Genomic DNA, 20,815 nt, shown 5'->3' on the forward strand with positions numbered 1-20,815 from the left:
GGGGTAAGAGAAAGGCAGGGTAAGTGCTGGCCTTCCACATAAACTGTTCTCGTTATTGCCTCAAAGCAAACTGTAAAATCTCCTGGTTCAAAATACATAATCATATGCAAAATTGTAGCAGCTGGGCTATTCCAGAGCAGTTAAATTACTTCATCTCATCCCATTATCCTGCTTCTTCTCTAGTTCTCTGATAAAATCAGTCTGCCAGACCCATAAAGGCCCATTCTTCCAAACCAAGAGTTATTTCTTCCTGAAGTATATGAACGTTCAAGCCATAGCTGGCCACATATTGCTCTCTTGTGACTAGCTTTAGCCAGACAGTTAACTATCGAGCCAAATCACCTTTTCGAGCAATTACAGCTTTCTTGTCAGAAGCAACACATCCATTTTCTAACATAAAATAGCAGATGCCTCCACAAAGGCCTGAAAAGACAGGTAAAAGAAAACCAGGGCTTTGAACAAAGCTGACAGTACTCAGATTCAAAGGACATACGAAAAAAAATTAATTGCCATCCAGGATTTGCACAGAGCCTTCCACAGCTTCTCACAACTTTCAGGGTACCTACAGGAAGCATCCACCACTGGTATGAAAATTAAGCATCACTGAAGAGTAAGATGCAAGACTAATGCCCATTGCTGTGACAAAACAAACAAACAAAACCCCTAAAACAAATAAATAAAACAAAACAAAACAAACACCCCAAAATCACAAGCACAGTTACCCAAATGCAGCTGTGCTTGCAGCTTTCTTTGCTCACCTGTTTGGAATCTGATCAATGCTAAGAGCAAAGAAGTCCTTAGAAATCTGTTATGGTCGCTCACCTTACACCAGAAGTGCTGACTTCCAGCCTCTCCTCTCCTCTCTTACCGTTCTTCAGTTTGCATTATTTTAACAGACTAATTCATGTTAAATGCAACCATTTATCTTTCTCACCACAACAACTGCAATTCAGAGCAATACTTCACTGATGCCTGTACTGTTTTCAGCGAATAGCACAACAACAAAAATACAGTCACATTGCAAGGCTGCTTCTCTATCCCACAACACGAAGCAATCCCTGTGTCTACAATCATCCACATGCAGGGAGGCACAATGTGCCTGCACACACGAGTATGTTTCAACACAAACCGTGATTCTGAACTTGAACAAGAACACAACAATATTAGCCCACAACTTCAACCCTGCCCTTTCACATCTGCCTTTCTACACGTAACGCTTTCCATCAAAGGCTCCTTTGTACCGATGTCCTTACCTTTTTTAACTTATGAGAATCCTTGATGTGGATGAATAAACGTGAAGCCACAGATAAAGACAATTTTAACCATTGCCAGATGCATATTAACGAGTCCTGTGCTAGCAACAGCAAATAAGAGTAATATATAGCTGCGGGCACAAAACCCCTTTTCCGTTGTAGCATAATGTATGACAGAAAACCATAGCTCCCAACGAAGAAGGCTTTCAGTGCATACAGACAGTTTTTGTGTACACCATCTGCAACCATTAGTATGTAACTTTTTCACGTGACTAATAATGGCAGAGAATAATTGCAAGCTTATTTCCCCTTCCAGAAATATGCATCGCTTCGTATTTGCACACGCTCCCTTCCAGATTTTTATAGATGTACAATTAAAAAAGATAGGAGTCAACAATGAACGGTCAGCCTGCCAACAAGATTTTTTTTTAGCCACAACCCAACTTCAAAGACTTCCTATTAAAAGTTATGAAGAGAAACTAAACAAAGCCTGCACAAAGCATTCAAAGGGCATAAAAATAAACACTGTGTGGTATTTCACACTGAACGGCCATCAACTTTTAGAGGAAGAGGGGATCCTACAAAGGAATATGCATCTCCTCTCATGCCTGCCAAGTTCCGAAAGCTCAGCTGGGACTCTGACCATCTTTCTCTGAGAACAGGGCACGAGTGGACCTGTCTATATACCTTTTGCATAGGACGTATGTCCTGTGTTCGCTTATTGATGGTATTACAGTTTACACTGAGTTCTTGCAGTCTCAGCCATTCTTTTTATAGTTCATGTGAAGTGACAAGCATTAGTCAAAGGACAAGACCTAGCAGTGACACAAACCAACGAAGGAGAGTAAAAATCTTCAGGAGACAATTAAAGACCACAAGAGCTTCAGGGCTCAGGCAGTAGGAGCACTTACTCCTAAACAGCAAATAACACGATTTAGCTAGAAAAACGACCCAAGCAGCCAGGCAGGCCCCTGAACCTCTACCACAGGCAGGAGCACCACGCTGGCAGATGCTACCACTTGCGCCAGCAGCCACGGCAGCTTTGTGGGCAGCTGTCTGAAAGCACACCAAACTCCACTTACGGCACTTCTTCACCTGGGGGTTTACCTCTCCCGGCTCTCCACGTACTGGTCAAGGCGTTCATGTTTGAGGCACAATCAGTAATAAACCAGATCCTGAGATATCAGGATTGTTTTTAGTACCTGAACAGGCTTAAATTCAAGAGCACGATGCTATATGCTGAGAATCTGCAATCAACTTTAACAAAATGCCAACAGAATACATTGTTTGCTGGATTAAAAGTTAATAAGGAGTATTCCGATGCTGTACAAAACGTAATTAAGGCTGTAGGAGCACAAAAGTTAGTCTCTAGCCAAGTGAGAAGCCATTGGCAGCATACTGAATGATTTCTATTTCTTCCAGTGACAGGAAGAAAGGGCTTTTTTCTCCTTTTTGTTAAGCACTCACTTCTAAACACCTCTAATTGCCATTTATCACAACAACAGCTTACTACTAAATGGTTAAATCAAACAACTCAGCTCCTGAAAGCAGCAGGAGTTTTAAAGCAAGAACGGTTCTGCAGTTGTGTGTTCCTTTTCTTTCCAACAGTCACTTATGCTACTTAACCTATTACATTTCTGACATTGCAGATATATCCCAATTACGCAATCATTACGAAGAAACATGAAAACAAATGCAAAAGGACAGAAACATTTCTGCAGACTGCCTAGAAAGAGAAATACCCTGTTTAATATTATGGATGGAATCTGGACTCAAACTAATGGAAGCTCAATTGATTTCAGCAGAGACGAGGTTTCACTCCAACTCTTTTCTCATCATTTCAGTGTGGTCCCTGTAAGCTGCACAGGCTGAAAGCCACAGACATGCTAAGCTTGCCGAAATGCCTTTACACATGCCGACTGTCTCCCTCTTCAAAACACAGGCAACTCTAAGGCAATACAAGTAATAGTTGCTCCTGGAAGCGCGCCATAATTTAATTCTGGTATACAGAAAATGGAAGAATATTCTGATGTTATCAGTCTTCAATAAAGATGATCCGATTTTACATCCTTCATAAATTATATCACTGGAGAGACAGAAAATCTTAGAGAAAAAGGCAGGCAGCAAAAAGGGACGATAATTATAACATATGAAAAAAAAAGCTCTATCACACAACACAGAACCTGAAATCTGCAGAAAATTTCAACTCTAGTACACAACATATCAAGTCACAGTCACATTTTTCAACTCCCTGAACCCAGCACGAATTTCAGAGCTAGACATCCACACCAAATAAGTCAGTGCTCGCAAGTTGTGCTGGGCGTGGGCTGCAAGAACAGGACCAAATGCCAGCCGACTCCAGTTTCAGAACAAAGTTAATGGAGAGGGATAACAAAAGACTGTAGGCAAGCACACACTGAAGGAAGCAGACTCATTAATAGGCTGTCAAATCATTATGGCACTGATCTAAGCCATCTCAGTGTGCTGCATGGCTGCAAATCAAAATGGAATCGGATCCTATAGTTTCAACTGATTTCAAAATTTTCAGCAATGACTTTACTGAAAAAAATCTACATGTTTTTATAGATGAACTACCAGTTAGTCCAAAAAAGGAAGACTAGATAAGAAGGCAGAAGCAAAAAAACACACGCACACACAAACAAAAAACCACAACCAAACAACCAAAAAACAACAACAAACCAACAATTCTTCCACACTCAACCGGCTTCTGCAGGACAGAGCACTTGCAGCTACTCACAAGCAATAGCATTAGCAGATGCTAATTTGCACAGTGCTGTCAGGGATCGTAACACATCAGCTGAAGTAAGTTTACCATTTTCAGCAATCTAAACAGTTTTGTTTTGCTTTGTTGGGTGGTTGTTTGTTCTGTTTTTTGTTTGATTGGGTTTTGGTTTGTTTTGTTTGTTTGTTTTGAAGATTATTTAATTCAAGGCATGCCTGCTTAGAGAAATGCATCACTACTTTTTGTTCTTCCAACACCAGAGACATGTTTTAATGACACCTTATTGCCCTTTAGTCAGACGGGCTGAGAGAGGGCTTTCTCACGTGCCTGTCTTTTTGCTCTTAGAACATAAGCTTCATTTTTACCATGCATAAGTCAAAATCCAAAACCAGAATTTCTCTGTTCCCTTCCTTCCTTTCTTTCATTTTTTTTTTCCTACCACTCAGCTTCATTAGAAACAAAACAGGATTTATCTTACTCAATTTTAGCTTTTTTACCGGAATGTTTTTACTGGCTTGCTTTGTAACTCAGAACTGTGAGATGATCTTCTGTGCTGTTCCTAAATCCAGCCAGCCATCATTCGCATCATCTGTCTCTCTCTCTCCAATTTCCTTCAGGACAGAGACAAGTACAAAGCAGATCCTTCCCTGATACACACTCTCTTTTGCCAACACAGACAGCACCAGGAGCCCCCAACACCTGAGATAACTATAATCCATCCTTTAAGTAAATGATAGCACAGACAGGCATGATTCTTAGCTGGGCACTGCTGACAAAAAACCACCACTGAGAACCCACCAAAGAGAGCATCTTTAAAACCCAGGAGAGATCTATGTGAGATGGGACACAGCTGCGTTTCTCAAAGCCAGCTTCCAGGAACAGAGCTGGCTCTATCCCCATGTCTTCAGAAGCCTTAACTCAGCTGGGTGGCTGAGAATCACAGCAATGGGAGAGGAAGAGCGGTATGTTTCCGAGACCCCTGTGCTCTTGCAGGCTGCTGAGACACGAGGTTTGCTTCCGTAACTCTTCATTTAGCTACAGTTCAAGCCCCAGCTCCATTTTTTTGGCACAGGAAATAAGCAAGTAAGAAAAGAGGCACAGAACTAAAACAACAAATACTTTCTAATGCCAGGCAAGGTAGTTGGGAGAATTAGCAGAGAGAAAAGGAGATAGGGAGGTGGGAAGATAGTAACTCAAAGATCTACCTTTTTTCCTATAGAACTTCTGAAGATGCGTCGGATGTAACAATAAAGAGAGGCAAAGACTGGAAATAAGGGTGAAAAGATGCAGGATTTTGGTTAGAACAAGCAGCAAAACAGCAATGTGGATTTCAAGGGCCACCAACAATTTATATAGCTATCTCAAGGACAAATACTTCATGCTGAAAACCTTTTTATCCAAGTCCTGGATAAAACTATTTGTATGTTTTGTACTGCACTTCAATTCTATCTTTGAATGGTAGAGGTCTCAAATCCATGCCCCATATCTGCATACAAACCCAAAAGATGGAGTTGTTAAGCAAAAACACCACCACAAAAGCACTCTCACAAAGGAGAGCATACAGGAATAAAATAATTGCAAAAGCAAAAAGAAGATGGAAAGGAACCAAAATATTTAGTACACTGGTTTTATAGAAAGTATATCAGGAAAGCTAAACACTCAAAATGGAAGAGGAAAAACAGATTAGCTGCTTTTTACTATTAACACTGGTAATTCTTCAACAGTTGCACAAATCCTTCAAAAATTATCATTCCCTTTGCAGCTAAGCTCCTTCTGCAGTGCAGTTGGAAAGGCTGGTGAGTCTCATGTGGCTGCACATTTGAGCTGTTCCCATTTCCACTCTTAAGAGAAACGAGAATGTCCTAATTCACTTTAATAAAGAACACATTGGACTTGGGGGAGGGGAAAGCAACAACGGCACTGGGAGGGGAACCGAGCAATTTCTCCACTTCAATAAAGTTTAAAAATAAAAAACAACGAAAAAACAACAGCAAAAACAACAGTTGATCATCTCAGGAAAGTCTCTAGAATAAAGGGGGAGGAGAGAGGAAGACAAACAAGCAGAAACATTTTCCTCTTCTTTTGATCTAAGTTACAAGTAGAAAATGCATTCTGAGGCACTGGTAATTTAATGAAAACTTTTTTTCCTAAAACTAACAGAACTCGTGTTATTCAAGAAGAGGAGGCTACTTCCTAAATAAAGCCATTAACTCAATTTAGTTTAAGGGAGATAAAGTTCCAAGAGTCCCATAGAAATGAGGAAGGCTGCTTCAGCACCCCGATCATCTTTGTTGTCAGTTAAGCAACGTTACGGTTTTGAGGTACTTTGAAGGTTCTGCAGAACTGTGACTGAAGCAAGCATAGCATTATTTCATAAAAATGGCAAACATTAAATGATGTGCAAATATAAAATGATAAAATAAAAATAAAATATAAAACCTTGACTGAGGCCAGAAGGGCATTTGAATTGCATATCCCAAGACTAAGTAACTAAAAAGCTTACAGAAGACAGGATTTATTAAAGGGGCTGATCACCTCTGATAAAAACACGATGTTTTTTAATATTCACCAATACATCATTGTATATTTGATCAAAGCTGAAGCTGTCTATGAAACTTTATTTGAAACGCCTTCAGCCAATCCAGGTTTACTGACTGCTGATGTGTAAGAAATTGTATCACCTTCTGCTGAACCCTACATCAAGGGCAGTTCTTCCACGTTCTTCCTCGAAGATGAACATGTCCTATGATCCAAATTGCCCTCGATTCCATTTTTCAGTTTACTTGTATTACTTAATTGAGCAATTTGTTTTTCCTCAGCCAGACCCTAGTTCTGCAGACCTGACAAGACCCCAGCATGAAGATCACAGGGAGAGATAGGTTAGGCTTTGCCCACTGCCAGACACGGGTACACTACAATCTCTAGTCACTACTGTTGATTTCATGAATTTGTTGATTGAATTGAGGGGGGGGGGGGGGAATATTTATGCCCTTCCACTCAAACATCAATCCATCAGCTCTCGTTCCAGCCTCAGCAGTTGGCAAACAATATTTTAGTATGAGGTGAGCACCCTTATAACGCACTTTGCCAATTTCTTCCTGACCTCTACAGTGTTTATGTTCCGAAGCCTGTAAGGTGATTGCCTTTTTCTGTGACTGTAAATGCTGTGAAGCAGTCAGAGAACATATGCTGGGATTTGCAAAAACAGGCAAGAAGGAAACATCCTGAGACAGATAAACAATTAGGAAAAAAAAAAAAACAGGCGGGAGTAGCATGTGGGAAATAGCATATGGCTAAGCTTTCAATAGGGAGGGAACAGCTATTTTGATCCAGTGTCTCCCCCAAAGGAAATCAAATTTTCATTGTTTGGGCAGGACCCTCTGAAAAGTACCTCTAAAATACATCATGTTGGTACCTAGCAATGGGGCCAGATAAAATTGAGCAGCTATGCTGAACTGAGCACCACAGATTCACTTCTTTTAATTAAGGTCATGTCGACTTTGCTTGTACCAGACAATAAAGCCAAGTTAGGCCTTTAAGAAAGATGTAAAAGCATGGGGATCTCCTGTGCCATACATACTGAGGTACATAAAACAGTGTTTCACAGGAAAAAGCCAACACACAATTAGCCATGTTTAAGAAGTCCGTCAATAAAGCTACAGAAACTCAGAACTGTGAATTTTGGGAAATGGTCAAAAAGCACCAAGCCTCATTAAACAAGCAAGCCTAACAGAAAGTGGACTTGTGATGTTGCAACATTACCTGATTTTTGATTATCTGTGAGACTGCTGTATCTTGCTGTGCCGTCTTCTCCATAACATTTCATGCTGCTTTCATTCTGTGATTTCAAAGTGATGTATCTAAACATAAAACAAAAGAATGGAAATTCATTTTTTTCCTGCATGGTTAACTTATATCACCAACTCACCCCAAACCATCAGCAGACCTGCAAGAACAAGCATCCTATTGTTAACACAACCAAATATTAACTTCTATTCAATAAAGTATCTTCATGCTACTCTGTTCTTCAATTCATTACTGCAGAAGACATCTATCAGCATGGTAATTCCCTTAAAAAAAAAAAAGTACCTATTTTTCCATATTGATAGCAAGGGATTGCTTTGTTGTCAAATCTCTGGGATTAATACATTCATGGTCCTTCAAACTACAGACTGAAATAAGAGAAAATTCATCTTTTCTTCTTTACTCAGCTTGGCACCTACTGCAAAAATGAGGAACAGGTTACGTTGACTCAATAAATAAAACAAGATGTTGTGTCTCTACTGCAGAGACCATAAAGACTTCACAGCATCTTATGGTTCTTTGACAGAACCCGAGGGCAGGCTGGATGCTCTCATGAAGAGGAGACCTCGCTGGCAAGTGTGACACAAACAAGAGAAGGTACAGCATTCAGGAAGGGAGGGATTAATGAAAGTCAAAGGTGTAGGAGATACAATCAGGTTGTCACCCAGTTCAGACGAGCTATCTAGACGAGGCATCTTCAATTATTTAAACGAAAGCAACATATTTGTTTTGTGGGTGCTGCCGCCAACACGGCTTTTAGGGAAGGCCCTGAATGAGGCCAGCCTGGAAGCCAAAGGTGCGATTTCACCGCACACTGATGTCAACGGGAAACTTTCCATTTGCATCAGGCCCTGGTAGGAGGTTTTGGAAAGTCACTCAAGTCGTAAGAGGTAACCATATGAACGACGGCCCGCAGGAGAAGGGCACAGGTGACCCCATGAGCTCAACCAGCATTTTCCTCCTCTCGCCCACTGGCTGCTTGTCACCTTTGCGTGAGATATGCCTGCTGAAGGCGCTCTCTGAATATCTCTGGTGACGGGTCCCAGGCTCTGCAACACGACCGCACGCAGCAAGAAGCAAAACCCCCCGAAGCAACAGGTCCTTCTCTCATCCCCCACAGCAGGGGAAACCCACCCAAATGGCTCCCTCACCCAGCCCGGCACCAGCCTCAGTGTCCCACCGCACGCTCCCCAAAAGCCGAAGGAAACAGGGGGTTCGTGGCACAATCCCAACACATCTGACCAAAATACGCACTGCAGGAGATAACAGAGCTCCTCGTGAAGCCTCACCAGCCCCCAGGGTGTTTCTTTTACAGAACCCCTCAGCTGACGGTAAATGCTGAGAGACTCGCACAGGGGCACATGGATTTTCTTGGAGACAAGCGAGTTCTCACACACAAAGTTACTGAGTCACAGTACCTGCAATTTGTGCGTGCCCATACCTCATTATGAATGTGAGCTGAAAGGCTACGTATGTCCCGGAAAGCACACCATCCGTTACCTGCTTGCATCCTATCTGCTGACGGCTTTTCTCAGGGAAGCCCACCTTTTGAGTGTAACATCTTTAATAAATTTGCTTGTATGTTGAAATAAAACTTTTTATAAAGCTGCATCTACTTTAAGTTTTATCCAACTTCTTTTTTTATACTGGTCTTCAACACCTGTAGATGCACGGTGAATCTCAGAGAGGACTGACTACTATCGCCTGTGTTTGTAACAGGAAATATTCGGAAGTGTATGGAAAACCCAAGGTTAACTTTAGCGGAGACAAAAGGGAAAGCATTATTTTTTTTTTCAGTTCAACACAGCTGTTTAGAACTTGCCAAGATCTTTTTAAACATCATTAAAAAATAACTGCTTTATCATAAGCAGTGACCACAGTCACAGTACACACTTCGGCTTGCTTTTTAGTTTATCCATCTGCTCTGGAACAACGAGCGCTTGTACTGAACCTAAAAATGCCAAAGCATTCTGCAGACAGACCATCCCTGGCAGCTTCCTACAGAGACCAGCCCTACGGACAGTGGGAAAAGCAACAACACGAATGCCCAAGAAAACCCTTTCCTTTCCCTTTTTTTTTTTTTCTTCTGGCTTATTTTCCCACTACACCCCCTTTTTGCTCATTTGTGTTCATTATGTTCATTTATGCCGCTGAGTCACTCGCATTCATCAGCAGAGCTACAAGAATACCCACACGCAGTTGTATTTAAATTAGCAGGCACGTGCAAAGCTCTTCTGCATAACGCCACAGGTAAAGAACAAAACTTTGGACGTTTCAGAGCCAGAAATAGTGAACTAATGACTGATAAATATTAAAAATAGTCCCAATATTAATTAATGCAGGACCAAACCAAACAAATTCACAAACAACGTTTTAATTCCTTGACAATAGCTTTCATTAAATTTTCATCATCTCGTTTTTGAAGTTCTGATTAAAAAGCAGTACAAATTAGTATTCCTTCACCATATTCTTCAGTTTTGTTCCTTTCCCAGCCCCTAGACTCCAGCTATAACCTAAGCACAGTAAGAAGAAGAGAAGCAAAGGCTTCAGCAACATTTACAAATGAAGAGCTAAGTCAGAGATCAGCTATCCCATACACACAATATAAATTCTCATTCTTCTCTCTTCATTAGGATTGATGACACTGCTGGAAAATAAGGAGCTCTTAATACCTTTTATGGGAATGTAAAGCACCAACGAATTAGCACAGAGAGAATGCAACTAAATCAATTTTTCATCTCAAGATAGTAATGAAGGCAATTTCTTGAACCTGACTACGCTTATAACATATTGATCAGCAAAGCTCCGCACTGAAATTTCAACTAGGTATTTTCCAGGGATAAAATGGAAGATGGCAGTAAACTGTAGACAAAACACCAAAGGACAGGGAGCTGACAGGGAGCTACCCGCACTTAGACCAGCCATGTTAAACCCCAGAAACCCAAAGCTTCCTCCCACCTGCACGTTACTGAGAAACATCACAGGAAGACAACTAACAAGGGCTAAATCAGTGGGTGCTAAATCCCTCACACAACAGATTTCAGGAGAAGGAAAAAGACACGCAGGTTACCTAGAAGGGATCACACAAACGCCAGCTAACTCCTTGCAGCAGTGCCCAGCGGGGGCAACTCAGGGCAGCCATTTTTGCTGCAAACCTCCACTCCCCAAGTCAAGAGCCTTCAGAGAGATCTTCCAGTCTGCTGCGACTACATGGTGCTCCAAGTCTTCGGTTCCCTCCTGAACTTCTGCTGCTGCTTTGAGGCTCAACAGAAGGTTAGGACAAGACGAAGCTCCATCCAGAAGACACAACACAGTCCCACCATGATGAGCGGTGGCACCAAGGCAACGCCAGGCAAATACGCTGCACTCTACTCATCTTTGTCCGGCACAGGCCACGTGCTTCCAAAAGTAACGCTACAGCTGCAATTGCATTTCGGAATTTAGACATTAAAAGAACAAGACAGATCAAAGATGAGGGTACACATACCCTCTACCAAAGTAAAATGAGTCTAACAACATTGGGCACACAATAATATTTACTTGAACAAGATGGACTGTTACATCATTTGACATCAGGAACTGAACTGATGTGCAATTAGGAACTCAGATTCCCCACATACCATCAGAGCATCCAAAGTGTAACCCTACGAGAACACAAGTCATTTGTGATTCTCTTCTCCACCTGCCCAGTGGCAGTCGAACTAACCATACACAGATACCAGCTGATAACCTTCCCACAAGTTGAACAAACCTCTTCTAACCCAACGAGATACAAGAGTTTTCTCCACTGTGTTTGCCATTATTTCTGTTACAAGGGTGACCAAGAACATCCTTTTATCTGAATTGGTCCATCGCAATTAAACAGTATTTAAATTATTTTTTGGAGAGGAAATTAAGCCACCTTAAGGTAAGAAATGTAAGAACCACAACTGAGTACATAACTGTAACAACTAATACCAACAAAGACAACAATATCAAGTGGCAAAAACAGCAACAAAATGTTGAAAGTACCAGAATTATTGTCATCGATTGTGTACCATTAAATTGGCTCACTTAACCACTGCAGGAGTGCACAGTCTCTATTCCAGTCTTTCTGGCATTCAGCTTTCTAACTGCACCTTATTTCCTAGAAAAGCCCTCTAGAAATTCATATTCTCTTCTGAGGACAGGATTCTTCATGCACGCAATTTTTTTTTTGACATGCTCATTTCTACAACTTCTAAATGCTCCAACAATATTGCATTACATTTATTTCCACAGCAAATCTCTTAGACAAATGGCACATCTTACAGATGAGATGCTATAGTAGAGATAGTTATGAATTCCAAAACCAAGTAGTTTTTTACATGTAGGATCCAGCACTTCAGATAACAGATACTGCACAACGCTAGATTATATTCACTAGATTATATATCAAGCAGTTTTGATTTGAGCTTGAGGCATCGAGTTAGATGCTTCCCTGTCACACAGAACAAACAGGTGACCAAGTCGAAACCTGGGAAGAGACCACCACAGATGTAGCTGATGACTGCCCAGGAGATGCCCACTTTCAATGACCACATCACATGGCTGCTCTGTGGCACTGGCCCAGTTCCCTTGGGCAGGGTTCAGCTCATCCTGTCCAGGAGAAAATATTCTTTACTACCATTTCTTGCATCTGTTATTACATAACTTCAAACAACTGCTGCAAATGAACTGGAGATCCAACACAGCTTTCTTCTACATATGTTTAATCTGTCTTCTTAGCAAGTCCATCATATGTACCAAGCTAGGCAGGAATGTTGTAAGGAAAAAAACAATGCAGTTTATAGATTCCTCAAGAAACGCATTTCTGTGAAACAAGTCTAAAATGACATTATAAAAGCGTATTTTCATTCTGGTGTTTAATCTTGAGAGTGTCTTAATATCTTCTAACCTATGTGGTGTCAATTAAAAAGAATATTCCATTACGAGGTGTTGTCTAAAAGTTATAATGGTTCTTCAGTCTGTAACACGGCCTCAACACAGACCAGTCAAGGTGAACAAAATAAAATTATACCAGTAATAGGCTGTCATCTGCTGGGGGAAGGAGCGCTGGCACAATGCTCAAGAGTTTGACAGGCATTTGCTGACAGCAGAATCTCAGATCCTGACACTCCTGTTTCCATCCCCTCCTTGGAAGCGTGTTTCAATAGGCAGAGGACTGCCTGCCCATTTCTACAGCTCCTGCGCTCGGCTGCTTCCTTCCTTTCCCTCCATTCCCCAGTCCTTTCTGCAAAAGTGATCTTGTGTCCAAGGTTCATGTTCTTCCTCCTCTCTCAGAGCAGGCTTCACTACTCTGGCACACAGCCAGGCTGCCCTCCTCAGCCTCACCTCAGCTCTCTTCTGTCCAGCTTCCCTCTGGTCCGCAAAGCACACCTCCTCCTGCATGCCCATTTCTTCTCCTCTCCACAGGCCAAAAACCCACAAAAGCTCAGAAAGGCTGTGAAGGAATCCAAGTGCCATCATCATATTGGTAAGGTAAAGACCATGAAAAATACCTAGTACCAAAATCCAAACTACCTAGTACAAAAATACCTAGTACTCTCATGCTTGTTTCACCCAAGGCTCCTTCATCTCCTAGAAAGGACGGTGGACACTCGCCCTCCATACCTTTCTTCTTGACATTCAGGATTTTTGCAGGTCTCCTAGTCAGACATGTTCCAGACTGAGGTCTCCTACTAGGTTTTGTGACTCCATACTTTAGATTTTCCTTCCTTACAATGTTTGTGGAGTGGGGGAGGTAAGAGGCAAGGTGAGGAGGTACCAGAACCGCACACAGTATTTAAGACAGGTGAACATCACACATTTACACAGAGGCACATTTACACTTTCTGTTTTGTTTTCTATTCCTCCACAAATGAGTCCTGACACTCATTTTACCGATAATTACGCTGCCATCTTTACAGAACTATTGTAAGTACAAAACCTCTCCAGAGCAGTAACACCTGGTGCAGAATTCATCACAGCGTACGGAGAGCTGTGACCCCCCCTTCCTCCCACATGCATTACTTTCATTTATCTACGAGCAATTTCCTCTGGCTTTTTATCATCCAATCACTCAGTACAAGGAGTTCTCCTGCAACACATTTCTGTCAGCCCTTCTTTTCGTTATTCTTAATACCCTAAGCCTACACTCTTGCAAAGATTTCAGTTCCTTACTTAAACTATGAGGCGACTGAAACTGTTCAAACAAATCATCGCCAAGAACGATGTCAGTAAACAACCCCGCTTCCCTGAAAAACCCTTAAACTACACTTTCCCTTAGCAAAATTACTGGAAAACAACCACTCTCCTAAATGAAATTCCCCCCTCGCTCAAAATAAAAGATACATCATCCAGCAGGCACTCCCTGTAACGAGCCTTAGCCCTCGTCCTTTCAGTCTGACAGAGTCAAGAGCCCGACAACCGAAGGCCTGGGGCTATCACGCCAGGCCGCCGCGCCATCTCTGCCCTCGGAGGCTGGAGCAGGGGGCCCAGCGCTGAGGAAGGAGCACTGGCGGGCCCAGAAGGAAGCCAAACAAACAAGCAGACAAACCTAGAAGTCTACCAGGCTCTGCTCGGTTCCAGATCTTCCATGCAGAAGGTGGAAGGAGGAGAAAGATCCCACCCCTTTGCAGGCAGACTCCTATGCAGCGCCAAGAATATTTTGAAAGACAAGATGTATAATAACTTTTTAACTGAATATTCATTTCTGAAATGAAGGGAAACATCTTAAGGGCGAGTGGGCGTAAGGAACGATTTCTCCTCAGAACCGTCGCACTATTTATTGAAGGCTGTGAATACCCACAAGAATTCAGCTTTGGCCTTCGTACTGTACACTAACAAGCTTAGTTTACTGACATTCACATCGCATATGGAGCTCTGCTTCAAATGATCCCTTTGAAAGGGACAATTAAATCAGACAACTGGAGATTGAACAACCAACAGAGCTAATTAAATTCTTAAGCCCTGTTTGTGTATTTATCCAAATCTTCCTCTCCATTCCTGCTGAGAAGTGCAATGGGTTGGCTTGGGAGGTTGAAGGAACAAAAGTCTGCTTTTTTTTTCCTCCATAGTTACAGATCTGTTTGCAACAAAACTCTAGGCACTAAATCAATGCAGCCAGTGGTGGAATTCATCTTATTGTGACAGAAATATTCCATTTTCCCTAGCTTACATTTTAAATTGCTTTCTGATATACCAGGTTATTATTTTTTAGCCCCTTCGGTTCCTCACATAATTAAATGCCATGCCATTCAACTTTTAGAATTACTTTTACCATTTTCAGAGGAACATTGACACTCGGGAGCTTTCTCAACTTTGTGTGATGAATTTATTCCCCACAAGTATTAGCTCCATGGAGTATCTTTTTATTCATTATATTCAAAGTCCTTAGCCATCCCCATACAAATCCATTTCTTCCCCCTGTACAGACTTTTCTGCGGAGAAGGTGCTATCTGCTGATCCCCACGTTCCTCTCCCAGTATTCCACGTACCCAGAAGTGCCACAAAAAAGGCAAAAGGACTATGCCTTCTGGCATTGTCATGCCTTTAGCTTACAGGCAAGGGAGAATGGTGAAGTAAGCAAAACATAAGGACGCACTTCTGTAACGAATCCAGATTTTGCATTTAATATTTGCAAAGACAACAACAATGCTCTCAAAAGATCTCCTACGTTAAGCTCTGAACATTTGCCTGATTTTCCCATTGGCACAGATAAACAAGCTCTGATGCTTTGAGAACGGGCTTCTACAATTATGTCTTGGACTGCCTAAACTTTCAGAGCATACCTGCTCCCAGTCCTTCTAACCTAGCTCTCAAGGTATTTCCCACCTTAAATGCATGTCTGGCAGCACAACGCTCTCTCCAATTTTGTCAGCTTGTGATAAAGCACACAGGACACCTTACAGGAATACTTTGTTTACTTTCTCACTTCAGCATCAATAACATTCTACAAGGAGCAAGTTCATCCTGCTTAACACTTACCTGAGAGAAATGCAAGCAGAGAAATACAGATGAAGGTAATTTCTCCCTTCCAAGACTAAGAAGAATTATTTGGCCATGGGTTACATGGTTGGTTTATTTTTGCTTTGGGTATTTTTTTGGTTCTGGTTTTTAAGCTTTTTATTTTGTGGACAACTGATGAGAAAAACAAAACAAAACAAAACAAACAAACAAAAAAACACAGAAGAGCATCCTAAGGAAGGGGACTTAAATAAATGAATGGTTAAAGTCGTATTTCTGTCAAAACTGCCAACTAGCTTCTTAGCAGAATGCTAGGAAGGAGTTTCCAGAGAGCACCTAACAAGAACCAAGGAAGAAACCTTCTGGATAGCAGGCACAGCTCAACACCATCGTATCTTCTCCCAGGAACAAATTAAGCAGGTAACAAGAAGGTGATATTGATAAACCTGCCTGTCATCTATGGCTCTACCTTACGTACTGGTTGACCAAGTCATCCTTCATAATAATTCAAGAACCAAAAGGCTCTGCGTGCATTCCCCTGCTGCCCAGCTGGTGTCCTGGCACAGCGCTATGCACAACGGCGAGGAACTGGGGGCTCTGCAACAGGGAGCCCAAGGATCATCTCTCCTTTCAAGCCTCCTTTTTGCCCGAGGTCACAGCGACCTGATTCTTGCAGGAATTACACATAACTGCCCTCCAAGCAAGTGGATCTGCGCCAAATGAGCCTCATAAAAGTTTTGGTTGCTAGGAGGTAGCAGGGGACGTATTCTGAAGACCTGTTTACTCGAGCCTGTCAGGTTCGTCCCTGGAATAACCACCCAGTCTGCTCACCGGTTCCTCTCTCTTCTCGAGCCATCAGACTTCTGCTAAAATCTGTGATTTCCCATCTGCTGTCATCTAGAGAAGCCTCCGTGAATTACCTCCCTAAACCGTCTGCAAAAGGCCCCCAACATCATCAGAACAAGCTCCCGTACCTTTAAACAAACTAGGTTACGTGCCCAGCATAAATTCTGCTCAGGTAAGTCTCTTGCATTCAGGCACTGGGTTATTCGGATGCCCAAGTACCAAGTTCTGGGTCTCAAACTCCAACACAGACAGCAGTGTTCACAAGGCCGGTGTCGGCCACCACTTTATAGAGCTGGCCCTGGATTTTGAGCTCTCTCAAAAAGTTTCTCTCAAATGGATACGTGATATTTTTTACATCAACATTTTTCATCGATTGTTTTATGTGGATATTAAGTTTCAGAGTGTGCTATCTGGAAATCTAGGCTGCTCCAGACCATGCTTTTAAAGACTTACTCTGTAATTCTCCTACCAGTTTGGAGGAGATGCATTTTATCCTCTGATTTAGAAATGCATAAAAGGATTTTCCATGCTTATCTTAGCTAAGATTGGATTTATCAGAGTATTTATTTATTGCATTGTTTACATGTACTGCGAGCCATCTGATGAGGAAATGGAGAAAAAATAAAAGCAACCTCCATCTTTAGAGCACATTATTTCTGACACCATTTCTACTTCGAGAGCAGCTCAGCTTTGTTTTTTGGAGGATGAGAGTAAGCAGACACAGACTTCAGTTTTTGATCATTTACTGAACCTCTAGGATACATGGCCCCTTTATCATCAAGTCCTAGACTCAAGCTGAAATGCTAATTAAAGATGCAGAAAAGGTAATGCTGTTTCAATAATTAGTAAGCAAGCAATTCTCAGAACAGTGTTATCTGATTTATCACAGGATTCTGGAAAGAAGATGGTGCTGCTGACACACTCGTGGTTTCCCTTCTGTTCACTTTTCACGTACAGCAGCCTGAAGCCTCTCTGGAGTATCTATCTACCCAAGAGATCTGACTGGAAAAGTAATTTGTGACTTGGAGCAGGATGGATGCTAACCTCCCCACTGACGCATCCTTGGGAACTGCCCAAGAAACAGTAGCTACATGCACCATGACCAGAGGATTGAGGAGTAATGCTGCGAACCTCAGGTATTTTTAGTTCTGACTGCGGACTCCTTCACGACTGAAGTATGCGACAGATAATGCCATTTCTAACAGTCCTCATCACCACAAACACCAGCAAAGATAACTCGGGGCTGGAGACGGGGAGTGAGGAGGGAGGACGTGTTCTGAGTTGATTTACAAACCACAATTAAAACAGTAGTAGGAACAATTGCAACAGAAATTAAGAGTGAGAGACTTTGCAATCATACCGAGCAAGGCAGAAGCAGAAGCAGCTCGTACAATGCCAACCAAGCATGAGCAGGCAGCCTCTCTCAGCCAAGTGATGCGGCTAAAGATCTCTCTGAAGCTTCGACAGATAGGAGGGAAGTTCACGTGAGCAGGCACACAGAGGCACGAGTCTCCAAGATCCTCTCCCACAATGAAAAATATTCCTGCTGAGTTCATGGTGGCACGCTTCCAGGTGGAGGCTGGCACTGCGCAGCCTGAAGCTCTTGAAGCCATGCCTTTGTCCCCCGGACTAAATTCCAAAGGCACAACACTGGTATTCAACATTACAGGGACACCATCACTCCTCTTGCTCAAACCTCACTGTCCTCAGCTTAGGTCCGTGCTCCAGCATGGTCTCGTTAGGGCAGTGGGGTGTTCTGCAGCACTGATGTAAGTAAGCCACAGTAGATCAAGAAAGGCGTCTCTTAGAAACAACCTCAATAATTAATTGAATAGCTGCATGAAAATAAATCCAATGTTACCAGGAAGAAAAATAAAAGATAGAAAGAGCTCTCTTAAAAGAACTATACCAGGTCCCAGCACTGGAAGTCAGGACTTACCAACAGCAAAGCTGAGGTACACGCGTGGTGTCCGAACCCAGCACAGTGCTGGGGCGTTCCTGAGCAGCCTTCCCCCAAGGCTTCATCCAAAGGAGGAAAGCATCAGCCTGCACGAGTGTCAGGTAAATGTTCAAACCATGGTCATACCTGACAAAGATCTCAAGCAGAGACCTTTCGTGGAGGGCTATAATATTATTCAAGCACTTTCTCCAATGCGTCTACAGCCTTCAGCACCACAAGTGTTGTTTTATCTTGCAAAGGACAGTTCTTACTACCATGTTTCAGTTAAAAGGACAAGAAGGACTGCTAACGTACAATGAAAGTACTGCACATGTGATTTAAAGTTGCCTCAAAATACTAATGTACAAGCATTTGTTTTCTTTCAGATGCTAAGAATTAGGCCAGAACAACCGTAATGTTATTTCGGCTTATGCAAAACAATGCTTTCACTTTTAATAAGCAATGGACCTACCTAGAAAAAATAAAAAACTGCAAAATCAAATTGTCTTTATGGAAGATTCAGAGATGAGGCTTCTTGTCCTGATATCTGGATAAAAAGTTACTGCATGAGACAAAAGATCATCAAAAGAGTACTAGTTTTTGCCATGCTCTCAGTAATCCTGGGCTACAAATTCAAGCTACATCCATTACTAGTAATTGTCTCTGGACAACACAGTGCTACTTAAGTCATGAAATCCTGAGATGGCTAGACCTTAGACCTCTCTAGTTTGAGGCTTCTGATGAATTTACCGAGGAAGGCAAGATCTGTGAACGCTTACATTTCTTCATTCTTTTCACAGCACAAAGAACAGCGAATATGCTCTGCTTACCTCCTCCATTGCTACAGCCACGCAGCTTCACCCTACAGCCTGTGGTTGATCACTATTTTTACTTCTTGGGGGAATTACACAGTTCATTTAACCTGGGGAAAAACGTGTAGCTTAACTCCGTGGATGTGACTTCACTGGTCTGCTGCCCAAGGTACAGGTTTTTCACACACGCAAGATACTGGCATACTTTAGATGTCCCCGAGCGTAGGACACCTTGTCAGCAAGGGGGTTCTGGTTCATACTACCTGAACATTTCCAGGTACGCTCAGTTGCCAGACCTCACGTCTGTTTCTGAGCTTCTTATAGGTTCTTAACAGTACGATGTTGCTCAATAAAAAATAATAACCACAACAAAATCATTAGCAAGATGGTAGATTCATTTCTGGTCTCATTTTAGTTGTGTCCTCAAACAGATGAAGTCTCCTGAGTATTGGGTTAAGATCGGAAGAACGTGCTCTGGAGTTCAGAACGTCACAATTTCCAGCAGGTTCAAGTCTTGTGGAAAGTCCTAAACTATAAGACTTGAAATAAGAGGGAAAACCCTGACAAACGTCAGGGTTTTAACTCCATTCCCATGCTTAAAAGCTCACCACAGAAGACCAGTTCTGGCCTCAAGTGGCTATTGGCATTTGATAGCTTGTACCAAGCATGGGGAAGGAAAGATCCTGATAGCTCCTATTCCTATCTCTGGTGAAGTAGTAAGAAGAGTTTTTTCTCCTTCCTCCCCATGGTGCTTAAAAAAAAAATCATCCATTTGATCAAATAACTTTCTGAATGACTCATGACTGTCATATCTGAACAAAATAGTGCCATGCCAGTAGAGAGAATCAGAAAATTAAAAATTATATAACTACAGATGATTAAAGCAAAGAGCATAAGTATTACAAATTCTAGATCTTAAGAATGGATGACATGCTGTATCTTCCTAACATTGGAACACACATACATATTTATTTAGTGGCATAGCACCTGTCTTGGAAAAAAATGGTAAAAATAACACTCATCACGAGAGGCAGGAATTCAACACATTAGGTACTCTGTGATGAAAACTCTCTGAATAAAGCAGATAATACCAAACTGGTGAACTGAAGTACAACAAAACAGTCATTTACAAACAAAAAGAATACTTGCCTCTGTTTCCAAATTAGCAACCAACTGGAATTACATGTATTTGATGTTTTAAAATAAGCAAGGAAGCAGATACACAAAGAGATCTGGAGTCGCCCACCCGCTCAGATACACTGGGTTTTAACATTTACTGAGAACCGAAGAAAATACACTACCTCTTTTCTCTTGATTTGATGCTGCTTTTGGCACAAACCGTCATGTTCAGAAAGAGATTTGGCTAGACAGCAGATGGAGTATTCCATTAAAACACAAGTGGCAAAATGTGCCCACCCTCCCAGTCAAAAACAGCAAATCAGTTCTCAGTAAC

At 42.0% G+C, this 20,815-nt stretch overlaps 1 protein-coding gene and 1 long non-coding RNA gene across 5 annotated transcripts in view; one reads left to right on the forward strand and one right to left on the reverse strand.

The window, feature by feature from the left end:
• Nucleotides 1-20,815, reverse strand: part of TRERF1 (transcriptional regulating factor 1) — a 99,052-nt gene that overhangs the window by 22,423 nt on the left and 55,814 nt on the right. For all 4 annotated transcript variants that reach the window (XM_080586327.1, XM_080586326.1, XM_080586324.1 and 1 more), the window contains exon 3: nucleotides 7,759-7,856. The gene's annotated coding sequence lies outside the window, so the exon portion shown is untranslated. The remainder of the gene's footprint in view (nucleotides 1-7,758; nucleotides 7,857-20,815) is intronic.
• On the forward strand, nucleotides 6-20,457 carry LOC308192604. The gene is made up of 2 exons (XR_013948917.1): nucleotides 6-4,076; nucleotides 10,434-20,457. It is a non-coding gene; the product is annotated as an uncharacterized lncRNA (long non-coding RNA).

This window comes from Anser brachyrhynchus (assembly GCF_964034855.1).
Source record: "Anser brachyrhynchus genome assembly, chromosome: 3".
Lineage (NCBI taxonomy): Eukaryota > Metazoa > Chordata > Aves > Anseriformes > Anatidae > Anser > Anser brachyrhynchus.